Consider the following 14,056-nt stretch of genomic DNA (forward strand, 5'->3'; position numbering starts at 1 on the left):
CGCAGTGAATACACTTGACTTGAGCTCTTTCTCTGTACATTCAGCATTCATTTGCTCAGGGGTTGATGCACTTGCTGCTTCCTGAGCAGCTCTTCTTTTCTCCACCCTAGCAGCCCACTTCTTCCCTTCTTTTGTCGGCATCTTTTCACATTAAAACTGATTGTCAGTGTTTGTGTTGCAATTACTTAGTACGTTTTCTTTAATTTCTCACTTAAGCAGATTTCACAATCTGCCTCAAGAATGATTTAAGATATGAAGAGGTAGAGGAAGTGATGGCGAAGATGGTAGGGATGAGAACGGCGCTCGTACACATGCACTGCATGACCGCCCTGCTGGCTGCTGCCGAGAGTTGATTCTACAATAAAATAAAAATAAAAAGAGGAATAACCTTGGAGGTCAATCAACACATCCAAAGCGGTTAGTTGACGTCACGTTGTATACGTATACCAAATTTCAGGTCAATAGGTCAAATGATTTGTGAGCTACACGCGATTTAAAATCCTGGACAGACAAATGGACAGCCACGGTAGCGTATTATATATAAAGATTATTATATATAAAGATCTGGTAGAGCCCCTGGTTTGTTAAACTGGTGTTGCGACCGACGTTTCTGTCATTGTATATTCTTTTTCTGAATCCTGATTTTGAGGCCCATAACCTTCACATAAATGCTTCAGATTCTTCATGCAAGGCTTTAATTTCTTTGTTCTGTACATCCATTTCTTCCATTTGAATCTAGGACAGCTTCTAGTTAATATTTGTTTTTTCTGCCTTCAGATCAGACCTCATTAATGCAATCAGTTAGCAGGTTCTTCATCAAATGAGGACTCTGTATGTTTGATTATTGCCAGAACTGTCATATCGTGGGGAGGGAGATATTTTTGAGTGATAATCCAGTCATCTGCAGTGGGTTGGCACCCTGCCTGGGATTGGTTCCTGCCTTGTGCCCTGTGTTGGCTGGGATTGGCTCCAGCAGACCCCCGTGACCCTGTGTTTGGATTCAGTGGGTTGGAAAATGGATGGATGAATCCAGTCATACAGATACATATAAATTTATCCATTAACAGATGCTTTTAATTATGAAGGGGGTCACAAAAGAGGCCAACATAATCAAGTAAACATCAGTCAGGGGTCTGTTATGAGACAAGTGTACAGATCAAGGTTCCGAAATTAGGTAATTAGTGACTGTTACTACCTTACCATGAAACATCTGTCTTCCTTTGTTGAAAAATCTCAGACCACAGCCATGCGGAACTAGCAGCATCTCATCTTGTTGATCGTGCCCTCAAAACGTATATGCATTTAGCCATTTTCAGAACACCGGGGTCAGAGAATTGTGTGCAAGGCAAGAACCCGCTTTAGTCTGGACCTGGGCCTGTCACTGAGTTGGGCACACTCAAATACCCAGGGTGCACTAGTGCAGACAGCAGGACAATGTGCCAACTCAATCAACAATAATCAGAATGGGAACCCAGAAATCTAAAGCTTGGATGCAGCACCCCCACCTTCAAAATAAATTATTGGACATTTAAAGTGAGATGTCTACTATGCGCTAAAAACACTGGAAAAGTTTTTAAGTATTGAATATACTCTCCCCTAAGCTGCCGTGTATTTTTAATTTTGCAGAATGAGAGGGTGAAGTGTTAGATCTAATGAGATAAGGATTTCAACACAGGCATTTGCCTGGCACTAAGACAGAGGTGAGAACAGGAGCCTGAGTTCTCCTCCATTACTGCAGTTCATAATCAGATTATCTGTGCAGTCGAAATGGAAAAATGAATCGACAGGAGAATAGCTGCTTGGGTCTAACAAGAACTAAAAAGACACCAGTCCTTAAAATAAAGCTGCTTATGACAGCTTACATGCATTTTCAAGTGAGATCCTGCTTTTCTTTTTTTCTTTTTCATTTTCCAAATTCATCACCACACTTAGAACAGACACAGAATACGCCGACCTTTTCTTCTTGTTCATTTCAGAGAAACGCAGGAAGAAATCTGAAATATGTTATTTATAGGTTTTGACTCAACGTCAAACATTTGATTTAAATCAAGGTTTTCCAGAGAACTGCAAAAAAAAAAAAAAAAGAAATCTGTTATCAGCTAAAAATGTGACAGAACTGTCAGAAGTTTTATTTAAATGCTGTGGGCTCTTGCTGGTCGACGTCGTGTGTGCCATTTATATGCAACAATCCATTTGTGTTTGAAATCCTGAAGGTACAGTAGGTGTCAGAGCTGGAAGCGTTTTTTCAAAATCCTTGTATATTCAGTGTATATTTATTATAGGTGCTTTAGTTTATCAGAAGAGGCATTTAAGGTTTTAATTGAAATAAACAAGATTTCCATCATTATTATATGTAATAATTATAAGAGGTACCATTCCTAGCCCAGCCGCTGTACCTGCTATTGTATACTATTGAAGAAGATGAGAGGAAATAGAGATTGTGAGCTGGACACGGATCTGTGGGTGTTTTTTTGTTTTTACTGGATCTGGTTTTTGGGGGGCTAGTTGTTGAGTATTTTTAAGGGGTGTTGTTGCTGTACGTGGATGAAGTGAGTGAAGAGCAGTGCAGATGGTGGGGTGCATACTGTGATGGCATGCTGCTGCTTTATGTGGTTAAGGGACGAGTGGACTGAGAGACGGTGCAGATTATACAATGTTACTGCATACGGCTGCGATGGTTCAGGGGCTGTGCAGACTGTTGTAGATTGTTGTTACGCAATATGGACAAAAGTTTGTAGACACCTGTTTGAGCTTGTTGGGCATCCCATTCCAAAGTTATGGGAATTATATGGAGTTGGTCCACCTTTTGCGGCTATAACAGCCTTCAATCTTCTGGAAAGGCTTTCCACAAGTTTTTGCAATGTGTTGGTGGGATTTTGTGCTCATTCAGCCAGAAATGCATTTGTGAGGTCAGGTTCTGATGTTGGGTGAGAAGACCAGACTCACAATCAGCATCCCAATTCATGCCAAAGGTGTTCAATAAGGTTCAGGTCAGTGCTCTATGCAAGCCACTCGAGTTCCTCCATGTCTTTATGGATCTGGCTTTGTGCACAGGGGTACAGCCATGCTGGAACAGAAAAGAGCGTTCCTCAAACTGTTGCCTTAAAGTTAGAAACACATAATTGTCTAAAATGAGGGCAACGTTCTCTTGGGATCCGCCAATGCCGAATTATTTTTTCATTCCAACACCGTAAAACCTTCATCCATCTATCCATTTTCTACTGATTATCTGGTCAAGGTTGCAGGAGAAATAGTTTGAAGAAGGAGGCCCAGATGTCCCTTTTCCCCAACACCTCCTCCAACTCCTCTGGAGGGATACTGAGGTGTTCCCAGGCCAGCTGTGAGATGTAATGTCTCCATTGTGTCTAGGTCTGCCCTGAGGTCTCCTCCTGGTTGGACCTGCTCAAAACACTTCCCCAAGGTGGCGACCAGGAGGCATCCTAAAGAACACTTGAGCCACCTCAACTGACTCCTCCTGATGTGGATGAGCAGTGGCTCTACTTTGAGCTCCTCCCAAATGTCTGAGCTTCTCATTGTATCTCTAAAGCTGAACTCAGACACCCTGTGAGGAAGCTCATCTCCACTGCTTGTATCTGATATCCAGTTCTTTTGGTCACTACCCACAGCTTGTTACTATAGGTGAGGACAGGGACGTAGATCAACCAATAAGCTAAGAGCTTTGCCTTCTGACTCTGCTCTCTCTTCACAATGACTGATTGGTACAACATCTACATGGCTGATGATGACACTCCAGTCCACCAGTTGATCTTCCACTCTTTCTCCCCCCACTCATGAACAAGATACCGAGATATTTAAAACTCCTTCACTTGAGACAACACCTCATCCCCAACCTGGAGAGGGCACTCCACCCTTTTCTGGCTGACTTAGAGGTGAAGATCCTCATCTTGGCCATCAGCTGCAAACTCCCCCAAAGCTATTCTGAAGTCGAACAGGACCAAATCATCTGCAAAAAGTAGAGATGTGATTCTGAGGCCACCGAACCTTGCACTCCATGGCTGTGCCTCCAAATTATGAACATGATAGGTGACAAAGGGCAGCCCTGGCCTGGCCAACACACCCACTGGGAACGAGTCGTACCTACTGCTGGCAATGCAAGCCAAGCTTTTGCTCCAGTTGCACAATTTGTTGCCAATTTCAGCCTTAAAGAGACAGAATAGCCCACAACAGCTGTTCAGGTACCCCATACCCCAGAAGCACCTCCCACCATGACACCCGAGAAACACGGTCCACAAAGCACACGTAGACAGGTTGGGCATCCTCCCAAGAGCCCTCCAGTATCCTTGTAAGTTTACAACTCTGGACCTGAATAATGGCTGATTATTGCCAGCTACTAGCACCGATACAGAGCACATCACACTAATGGGAGTGAAAGATAAAAAGGTTATAAAAGACCAAACTTAAACAAAACATCTAATACATGGACCATAACTGCTCAATGTTTAATTTAGTCTTCCTCAATAAAGGTCCTTTAGGGCAGTTTTATCTTGTCACAGAGACTCCTGCTTAATTCAAATGACAATTGGCTCCTCTCCTCCACTCCACTCTTCTGTCTCACTCATGATCCATGTGCCGACATCACACTTTTTAAACACTTTCCTTCTGCTCTTTACTGTCTCTCATATATCCCTCCAAGATGTAAACTCCTCTCAATGCTATACTTAAGCTTCCCTTTCACTGCAACTCTGTGTGACGCTATCTTTAAATTTATGAGAAAATACAAAGGGGTACCTCAGCTCGGCTCCGGCTCTTAGTAGTGCTTCATGCATCTCTTCAAATGTCACCATTTGTTCACCACTTTAATTGGCTCCAGCAAACCAGTTTGGTGCTAGTGACAAGGTCAATTTGATTTCTCTGCTTTGTGACCTTAGAAACACCTGGGGCCTCATGTATAAATGGTGCGTATGCACAGAAATGTTGCGTACTCCCATTTCCACGCTCAAATCGCGATGTATAAAACCTAAACTTGGCATAAAGCCACACACATTTCCACGGTAACTCATACCTTGGCGTACGCAATTTCTCCGCTCGGTTTTGCAGACTGGCGGCACCCAGCGTCAAAGCAGTGCTACTGTTCCTGTGTGGTCACCCTTTCTTTCTTAGCTCCACATTCCTGACACGGCTTTATAAATACACTGAAACTAACTGCATATTGTTTATTAGTGTAATGCATCTGATTGTAATTAACCTGTAGCAATATAATGGGCCATAGTACTCCAAATACCATAACTGCTTTAGCGTTGTTACTCTCACTGCATCTTCTTCTTCTTTCAGCTGCTCCCGTTAAGGGTTGCCACAGCAGATCATCTTTTTCCATATTACTCTCACTGCACCACTCGGAGTATTTATATCACTGTATCTGAGTGGGGAATCACAGCAGCAGCTGATCGGAAAGAGAAATATCGGTATACAGCATGAAGCAGACGCCGCCTGAGCCACAGCAAAACGCTTTAGAGACTTCCCAGTACGGACTTCGCGGTTTAGAAAAAGTTTCATCCCAAGAACTCTAAACGCACTCAATCAGTCCATCAAGTACTCCTTGTAGAACTGTTTACTTATAAGTACAATTACCTCACTGTAAACTTGCACTACAGTTATAATTTTGCACAACCTGCGCCACTTTATAAAGTGCGTATTTACATATGATGACGGTATTCATTTTTAAGATGAAATGCAGCAAAATATGTTGATTATATTATACAGATAAAACTTTAACTTCATTTAAATAATCTGTATTGTTAATAATTAAACATGTGAGGACACGGTGCCGCAGCGCTAGCTAGTTCAGGGATTGTCCCTGCATTGCGTTGTATTCTTGCGCTGACGCGACACTGGAAGGACAGACGGATAGAATAATTAAACATGTACTACGAAGATATTTCAATGTTCCTGAAAAGTTTTGAAGAATCGGCGTTCTAAGCTTACAGATGGCTTCACGTCTATTACAGAGCTGATTGTGTGGCGATTGGGTATTTGGAGAAAGAAAAGTAAGGACAGGAATTGGAGGTTAGTACGTTTGAAAGAGACAGTACTGCTGTGATAAATTATTTCATTGAAGGTCGAGTATGGTGCAGCAAGCCTCTTGCGTGAGACATGAACAAGCACTGCGCCACCGTGTTCCCATGTTTAATAACATGCTTTAACTCCTATCATCATGAAAAAGATATCACGTATACATCTCAGTATTTTAATTATTCAGAGAGCTGTAATATCACGAATGTAATGGATTCTGTGTCCTGTCAGAGAAAAAGAAAGAACGGAAGCACGTAGTGATTCACACACACAGAGCACATAGAAAATCAAATACAGAACAAAGCATTTAACGTGTACTTTAGTTACAATGGGATTTGAGAAACTAGTGAATTAAACGATTTTAAGATGAAGTTTATGATGTTTTACTTTAATGACAAAATAAGCTATGTGATTAAAGTGGAAATTTCGAGATTAAAGTTAACATTTCGTGCTTTTTCCCCCACTGTGTGCCTATTTTTTTCACTGTACCCTAATAAGTTTTCATATGACACTCAGACGGTGGGCTACGACTTGCCTTTTCACTATGACTTTGATATGTGATTTCTTTTTTATTTCGGGCACTGTGCGACTTTGTGAACTTGAGCTTTCGAGTTTCTCCGACACTCTGTCACTCGATCAACTTCCTTTTGTTGATTATATCACTGTTTAAACCAACAAATAGTACGTTTTTCCTTTGCCTCCACTTGGTATTCGCTGAAATTCTTATATTTTCCCCCGTGCTTTTCCCATCGTCTTTTCACAGAAGGCTATTTATATTGATTTGCATATTCAAAGAGGCGTAATTCTGGGAGGAGTTGGGGTGGGACAGAAGGCGCGTGCACGTGCGTTACTTTTCACGCTGATCGGGATTTATGTAGTGGAAGAACGTGGAAGTTTGCATATGTACAGATTCCTGCATCTGAATTTTTCTGTGCGTACGCACAATCCCGCTTTTGTGCTTACGCCATGTTATAGTGTGAGTTCTACGCACGGCGTTATACATGAGGCCCCTGGTCCATTGACTGCTCTTTTGCTTTTATAATAATAAAACATTTTATTTATACAAGGCACCTTTCTAAGCGCTCAAGGACACCAAACAAACAATAAATAAAAAAAAACACATTATAAAAAACTTTAAAACATCAGAAAATATAAAAATTAAAACCAAACAAAGCCATTGTAATCATACAAAGCCATTTTAAACAGATGGGTTTTAAGTTTACATTTGAAAGTTGAGAATAATTCGATATTTCTAAGCTCAGTAGGCAGTGAGTTCCAGAGCTTGGGAGCAGGACGGCTGAATGCTCTCCTCCCAGTGGTGGTTAGACAGGCGAGAGGGACGGTCAGATGGATGGAGGAAGCGGATCTAAGGTTATGGAAGGGAATGGCAACATGAAGAAGGTTGGACAGATATGGAGGGGCGAGGTTATGAATGGCCCCTTGCTCGTGAGTGAGCGGATGTTCAGTAGATCGAAATTGACAATGGTGTTGCAACATTTGGCAGCAGTAGTAGCCAACCAAGCTAGGCTGGCCAACACGCTATGGTCAGCATTCCTATCTGTGTTATGTGGAGGGTGCCGAGAGTTAGACCAGAAGGAGTTCATTCCTTTCGAGGTGTCCATTCGGAATCTCCGGCGGGACCCACGATGGATGTATCTCCAACGAGGGAGAAATATGATGTCCGGGTCGAAATGCAGCACAGACAGCAGAGGCACAGACTGGTGGAGATGCAGTCGAGAAAGCTCAGCAGCGGAGTACTGGAGCAGGCCCATCGCAGTTTGGATAGCGAGTGACAGGAGACACCAAACAAACATAAACCAGATGAATATCCTACCAGTCCACATTGTAGGCAAGGCCACCAGCAGCTCAGGCGTTCAGAGAACAAACCAGGTATGTTTCGAAACGGGTTTAGGGTGAAGCTAATGCATACACAGCCATGCAGAAATATCAGCATCAAAATCACCAGTCATAGCTAAAATTAACAGTCTAGTTACCGGCGAGCAGTGGCGACCAGTCCTGCCAGCGTTCACTCAAATAGAACCAGGCTTGCCTGGCCTTTGTTTTTTTTAACTGTCCAAACTGTTAGACTTCATAGTACTGTGATGAATTTGGAAGTGGAGAAGTAACAAGTCACTCTAATGGCACTAGAATGTGTTTTCCATCAGCTAACTGAGCAGGTGATTCACGGGGGCTCTCCTGCCATGTAAAACTGAATGGCATGCAGAGTTCTAGAAGCCACTAATCCCACACCACTGCTGATACTCCTTCTCCGGGGCATTTGGTCAGGAAGCTACCCGTTCCAAACCTCTGAAATTAAAGGCCTTTCCAACTTAGGCAGAATTTACAACGTTATGTGCTAGGCTGGTACAGATGTGGTGCGTCTCTGGTGATGCTGCTGTCCATACCAGGTGCACTTTTAAATTAATAAATCACAAAAATAGGACCACTCAGCAAGGTGCTTGAATATTTCGAAGGGAGGGGTGTGCTACCGCTTATCACAGGGATATACATATAGGGATGGTAGTGGGGTCCTGAAGTGGTCTTCTCTTAAGTGTTGAATCCTGGGAAGTTGAGCTATATGTTCTGGAGGATGCACTCCGCTGACACCGAGTTTTTTTGTTTTTAGCAGAACACGTTGAGGGAAACAAACTACAAGGTTCAGCGACTCCATGTGTCTACTGTTGTAAGGTAACGGCCAAAACGCCAAGGTCACCACTACTGTCAATGAGAATTCTGACACTGGAGAAGGCCCACGCAAACCGCACTTGAGCTTCTATTCATTAATGTGTGGATCCTAAAAATGTGAGTATGCCTAATCGCAGCCCCAGCAGACATGAACCTGTCGCTGCAAAGACAAAGTAAGCTGCACTTCAACTATTGCAGATTGCGGACACTTGGAAAAGGCAGATTGACGAGGTTAGATAAAATGGTCAGCTATGCAGAAACAGCAAAGAGTCTATCGAATAAAACAAATGGTGACAGCTCAGTGCCACAACTGGGGCCAAGGAGAGAAACTCCATCACTTTCTCTTAACTGAAAAACAAACAAATCAGTTTACAACATGAAGAGGGTTGGACAGATATGGAGGGGTGAGGCTATCAATGGCCCCTTGATTGTGAGTGAGCGGATGGTCAGTAGACCGAAATTGACAATGGTGTTGTCACATTTGGCAGCAGTGGTAGCCAACCGAGCTGGGCTGACCAACACGCTATGGGCTTCTAAGCCACCCAGATGAACGTGAATGTTGTTTCACACTGAACCAATTGGAAATAAAGGGAAGAAGAAAAGGTGCAGAAGAGAAGTCATTAAAATGGAGGGTAATGCATATTTTTATGATGGCAATGCAAGACTGGCCGATTTCAGTCATGAACAGACAGATTTCTTTGCTTGAATAATGCTAAAGTAATTTAAAATGGAACTCCAACTGAAGAAGTGAACAATTACAGTGCCTACATATTTTTATTTATTAGAAACTCGATCTGTGGAGCAGATTTTGCTAAGCATTGCAAATTTAACAGGAAAAGCTCAGTTTGCTGCCCAAAAGAGATTTAACAGTAGAAAATAAATCTTGGACCTCTGTTAGGGGGCATTATCTAAGACAAGAAGGATGATATCCACATTTAAAGAAATAATAGAGATTTAAAGCTTTTAGGCAAAAAAATACAAAACTCCAGAAACTCAAATGATAGAGCAACATGAAGAGGAGAACATGATGTGATCTGGAATGGCCGTACGAGAATTGGTCAAAACATGTGCTAAGTGAGTAGAGTCCGAAGTGTAACCCACAGCAGTACGACCTGCGCCAAAGCACAGATGAAAACATCACTCTCAGTTTAGAGGGTCAAATAGATGAAATGGACTCTGTGGTATGATGGAGATGATGGACAGTATCCAAAGCCATGTGGGCCTTCATAACATTAGTTTGACCAGGATGAATTAATGTAGAGATGACAGTCAGCAATCATCGAGCAGGAAATACAGCAAGCTGCCCAATGTCTGCATTTAACAAAGACAAAGGTCTAGTAGTCTGAAGGCAACAGAAGATGTTTAGAACATGGAAACAGTTTTAATGAGAACAGGCCATTCTACCCAGTAAAGATCCTGGTGTATCTTGGTAGATATAAAGACAAAAGAATTACTAAGTAAATACCGCAGTGTTAATAACTAAGTGAATAACTAAGTGTTAATACTGCACTGATGGTGCTAACGGACAGATAGTGCTGAAACAGCTGCTGGCTTGACCTAAAATATTCCTGTGCCAAGGCCACCCTGCGATGCAGCAGGCCAGTTAAAAATGATTTGGACAATGCACCCCGAGCACTGCACTTCAAAAATAACTGATCTGCCGCATTACATTTGCTCCCCACACATTTTTACAATTCCATTTTCAGGCACTGTGCTCGGCTACTCAATGATTTTGTTTTTTTTAATACTTCTGGGTAATGGTGGACTGTTATGCAGCTAATATAATGTTTCATGCCCAAGTATGCAGGTAAAGTCCTGAACTCTTTCAATATTGCCACATATTCCATTTAAATAATGCCAGATTAGTTGTGTGTTAAGGATTGTTCAGCTAATGAAGAGGTGTTTTGAAATTATTTCATTATCTCATGGGAATTACAACACCAACACTATAATGTCCAGCTCCCATAATAGACGGGAAAACAAATAAGGGAGAAACTCGGAGGCCATAAAACAACGGGCATACTTAATCAGTTACTAAAGATTGTATAAATTGTGACCAATTGTTGAGTGAACACTGATTTTACACATTACTGATATTTTAGGGTTATATTGCAGTGCTAAAGCACATGGCACATTTAAAACAAATCCTCTGTTGCATCGCTCACAACAGCACCACAAACTGCCTCTGAAAGCAACATCAGCAAAAGAACGGTTTGTCGGCAGCTTCACACAAGCCCAAGGTCACGATGTGCAATGCCAAGTATCGGCTGGAGTGGTGGAATGCTCCCCAGCATTGGACTGCAGGGCTGTGGAAAGGTGTCCTCTGGCCGTGTAAAGGCTGAATCTGGGAATGGCAGACACCAAGAGAATGCTGCCTTCTCGCCTGCATAGCGCCTACTGTAAAGTTTGGTGGAGGAGGGATAATGGTCTGGGGCTGTTTTTCATGAATGGAACTGTAAATGTTAAAGCATACAAGACATTTTAGACAATTATGTGCTTCCAACTTTGTTGCAACAGTTTGGGGAAGGCCCTTTTCTGTTCCAAGATTACTGTACCCCTGTGCACAAAGCCAGGTCCATAAAAACATGGAGAAATGTGAGTGGCTTGCGTAGAGCACTGACCTCAACCCCACTGAACACCTTTGGCATGAATTGGGATGCCGACTGAGAGTCTGCTCTTCTTATCCAACATCAGAACCTGACCTCACCAATGCTCTTTTGGCTAAATTGGCACAAATGCCCACAGACACACTGCAAAATCTTGTGGAAAGCCTTTCCAGAAGAGTGGAGCCTCTTTATAAGTGTATTGGGGGGGATTCCATATGAATGCCCATGGTTTTGGAATGGGATGTCCAACAAGCTCATATAGGTGTGATGGTCAGGTACCCACAATCTTTTGACTGTATGGTGTATAGTATTAATGTTTCTTTCACTTATTATCATTTGGCTGATATCTTTATCTAAGATGACATAAAACATTTGAAATACATCAGGTTTCTTTCTCCCCCTGGTCACATGGTGTCAGTGGCAGGATCTGAACCCACAACCTCAGGGTTTAAAGTCCAAAGCCTCAACCACTACGCCACATTGCTTTTTAAGAGAGTGAAGACATTTTGTAGATGAACTCTGAACAGGTTTAAAAATGTTTTACATGTAATGCAGGACAGATACATCCCTAAATTTGGAATTAACAGGAAACTAAAAAAAACTCCACGGTGGATTAATAAAGATTTAAAAAAGAAGTTGCAAAGGAAAAAACTGCTTTATAAGGCATATAAGACTAATGACTGCAAAGTGAATTGTAGAGCGTATGAGAACATGAGGGCAACCATTAAGAAGGATATCAGGGAGGCTAAAAGACAGCTGGAGAGGAATATAGAAGATAAGGTGAAAGACGACCCTAAGAAATTCTTTCAGTATTTTAGTAGTAAAAGAACAATCAAGGAGAAGGTCAAGTGCATCAGAAATAGTAAAGGGGAATTAAAAGATACAGACAGTGAAATAGCGGATGCCTTAAACTTACATTTTTCTGAGGTGTTTACAAGTGAGCAAGTGGATAACCTCCCAGAGATAACAGGGACTACTAAGGAGGTACTAAGGGATTTGGAAATTGTAGAGGGAGAAGTGCTGCTCAGATTAAATAAGCTGAACTCGAACAAATCACCAGGACCAGATAATATTTACCCTCAAGTTCTTAAGGAGGCTAGCGAGTATATATATAAACCTTTGACACATATTTTTAGGAAGTCACTGCGCACTGGAGAGATTCCGAAGGGCTGGAAAATGGCAAATATCATCCCATTATATAAAAAGGGTGACAGGGCAGATCCAAGCAACTATAGGCCAGTAAGCTTAACATGCATCACAGGAAAATGAATGGAAGAAGGAATTATTAAGGATAAGATCGAGCAACACCTGGTAAGGACAGGAGTTATTCTGAACAGTCAGCATGGGCTCAGAAGAGGGAGGTCGTGTTTTACTAACATGCTGGAATTCTATGAGGAGACAACAAAAGGATACGATCAAAGTGGAGCATATAATATTATTTATCTGGACTTTCAGAAAGCATTTGATAAGATGCCGCATCAAATTAAAAGAAGTGGGAGTTCAGGGTGATGTTTGTAGATGGGTGCAGAATTGGCTCAGACACAGGAAGCAGAGGGTGATGGTGCGAGGAACCTCATCAGAACTGGTCGATGTTAAGAGTGGTGTTCCACAGGGGTCAGTGCTAGGGCCGCTGCTATTTTTAATATATATATAAATGATTTAGATAGGAATATAAGTAACAAGCTGGTTAAGTTTGCAGATGATACCAAGATAGGTGGATTAGCAGATAACCAGTAAACCCCCAATTCTCTAACGAATTGCAAATGAACAAATGGCAATCACTCTGTGTTCCATATCATCATTGGGGGGATGACACACGATGGAGGGTGGGAGTGTTCTGGGAGGGTATGGATTTAATTAAATACATATATCCGTAATTATATTAATATATTTAAATTAAAATCGAAATGTAATTGTTATGTCATTTAAGTAGAAAATGTCGTTGAGCCGCTGCACATATATGTATGAAATATATTTGAGGGTAAAGGTGTACATGAATTGCATAGAGAGTAAAGAAGTAATCCAATGGTAGATTACAGATATTTAATCAAATACTTCTTTATATACAACATTTGTAGTAAAGATGGTGTCTTGTCCTTGAATGAGTATTCCTTGGTATGGAGTATTTACAACTTTAAATTTAACGTCACATGAACGCCGAACTCTTGAAAAGGCCACATAAAGTTGTCCATGTCCAAATACAGGTTCGGAGAGATATATACCAACTCTGACCTTGTGATATGTTGATTGTCATGGCAAATGCTGCCTTAATGGGAAATTGGCGGCGTTTATGTTTAAAAGGTAATTCCAGGTCAGAACTTGTAACGTCAACTCTGGGAATCAAAACAGTATTGGTAGTATGCGATCCCGTAAGTACTTTTGCTTCAATAACATTGTCTGTCATGGTGTTCACGACTAACCGTGTACCGTTGCATAAACCTTGTTTAGTATTAAGGTTTCTTAATAGCATGACTATTGTCCCCATTTTAAGGTTAAGACTGTGTTGTGGTAAACCGGCCGGGTTAATAGTGTTTAAATACTCTAATGGGAAATTAAGATGCTCAGTTTCGTCTTCAGAATCAACATTGTCAGTACTTAGAAAGAGGCGGCTTTCTCCAGGAAGCAGTGCAATGACTTGGTTATTTATCCGATCAACGTCAATATTCTTTGGACATAATATAGCTCGGTGCGTTAAAAGTGGTATTTCGTCTAATGAGATCGCTTGACCAAACACC

This window comes from Erpetoichthys calabaricus, chromosome 1, assembly GCF_900747795.2.
Source record: "Erpetoichthys calabaricus chromosome 1, fErpCal1.3, whole genome shotgun sequence".
Classification (NCBI taxonomy): Eukaryota; Metazoa; Chordata; class Cladistia; order Polypteriformes; family Polypteridae; genus Erpetoichthys; species Erpetoichthys calabaricus.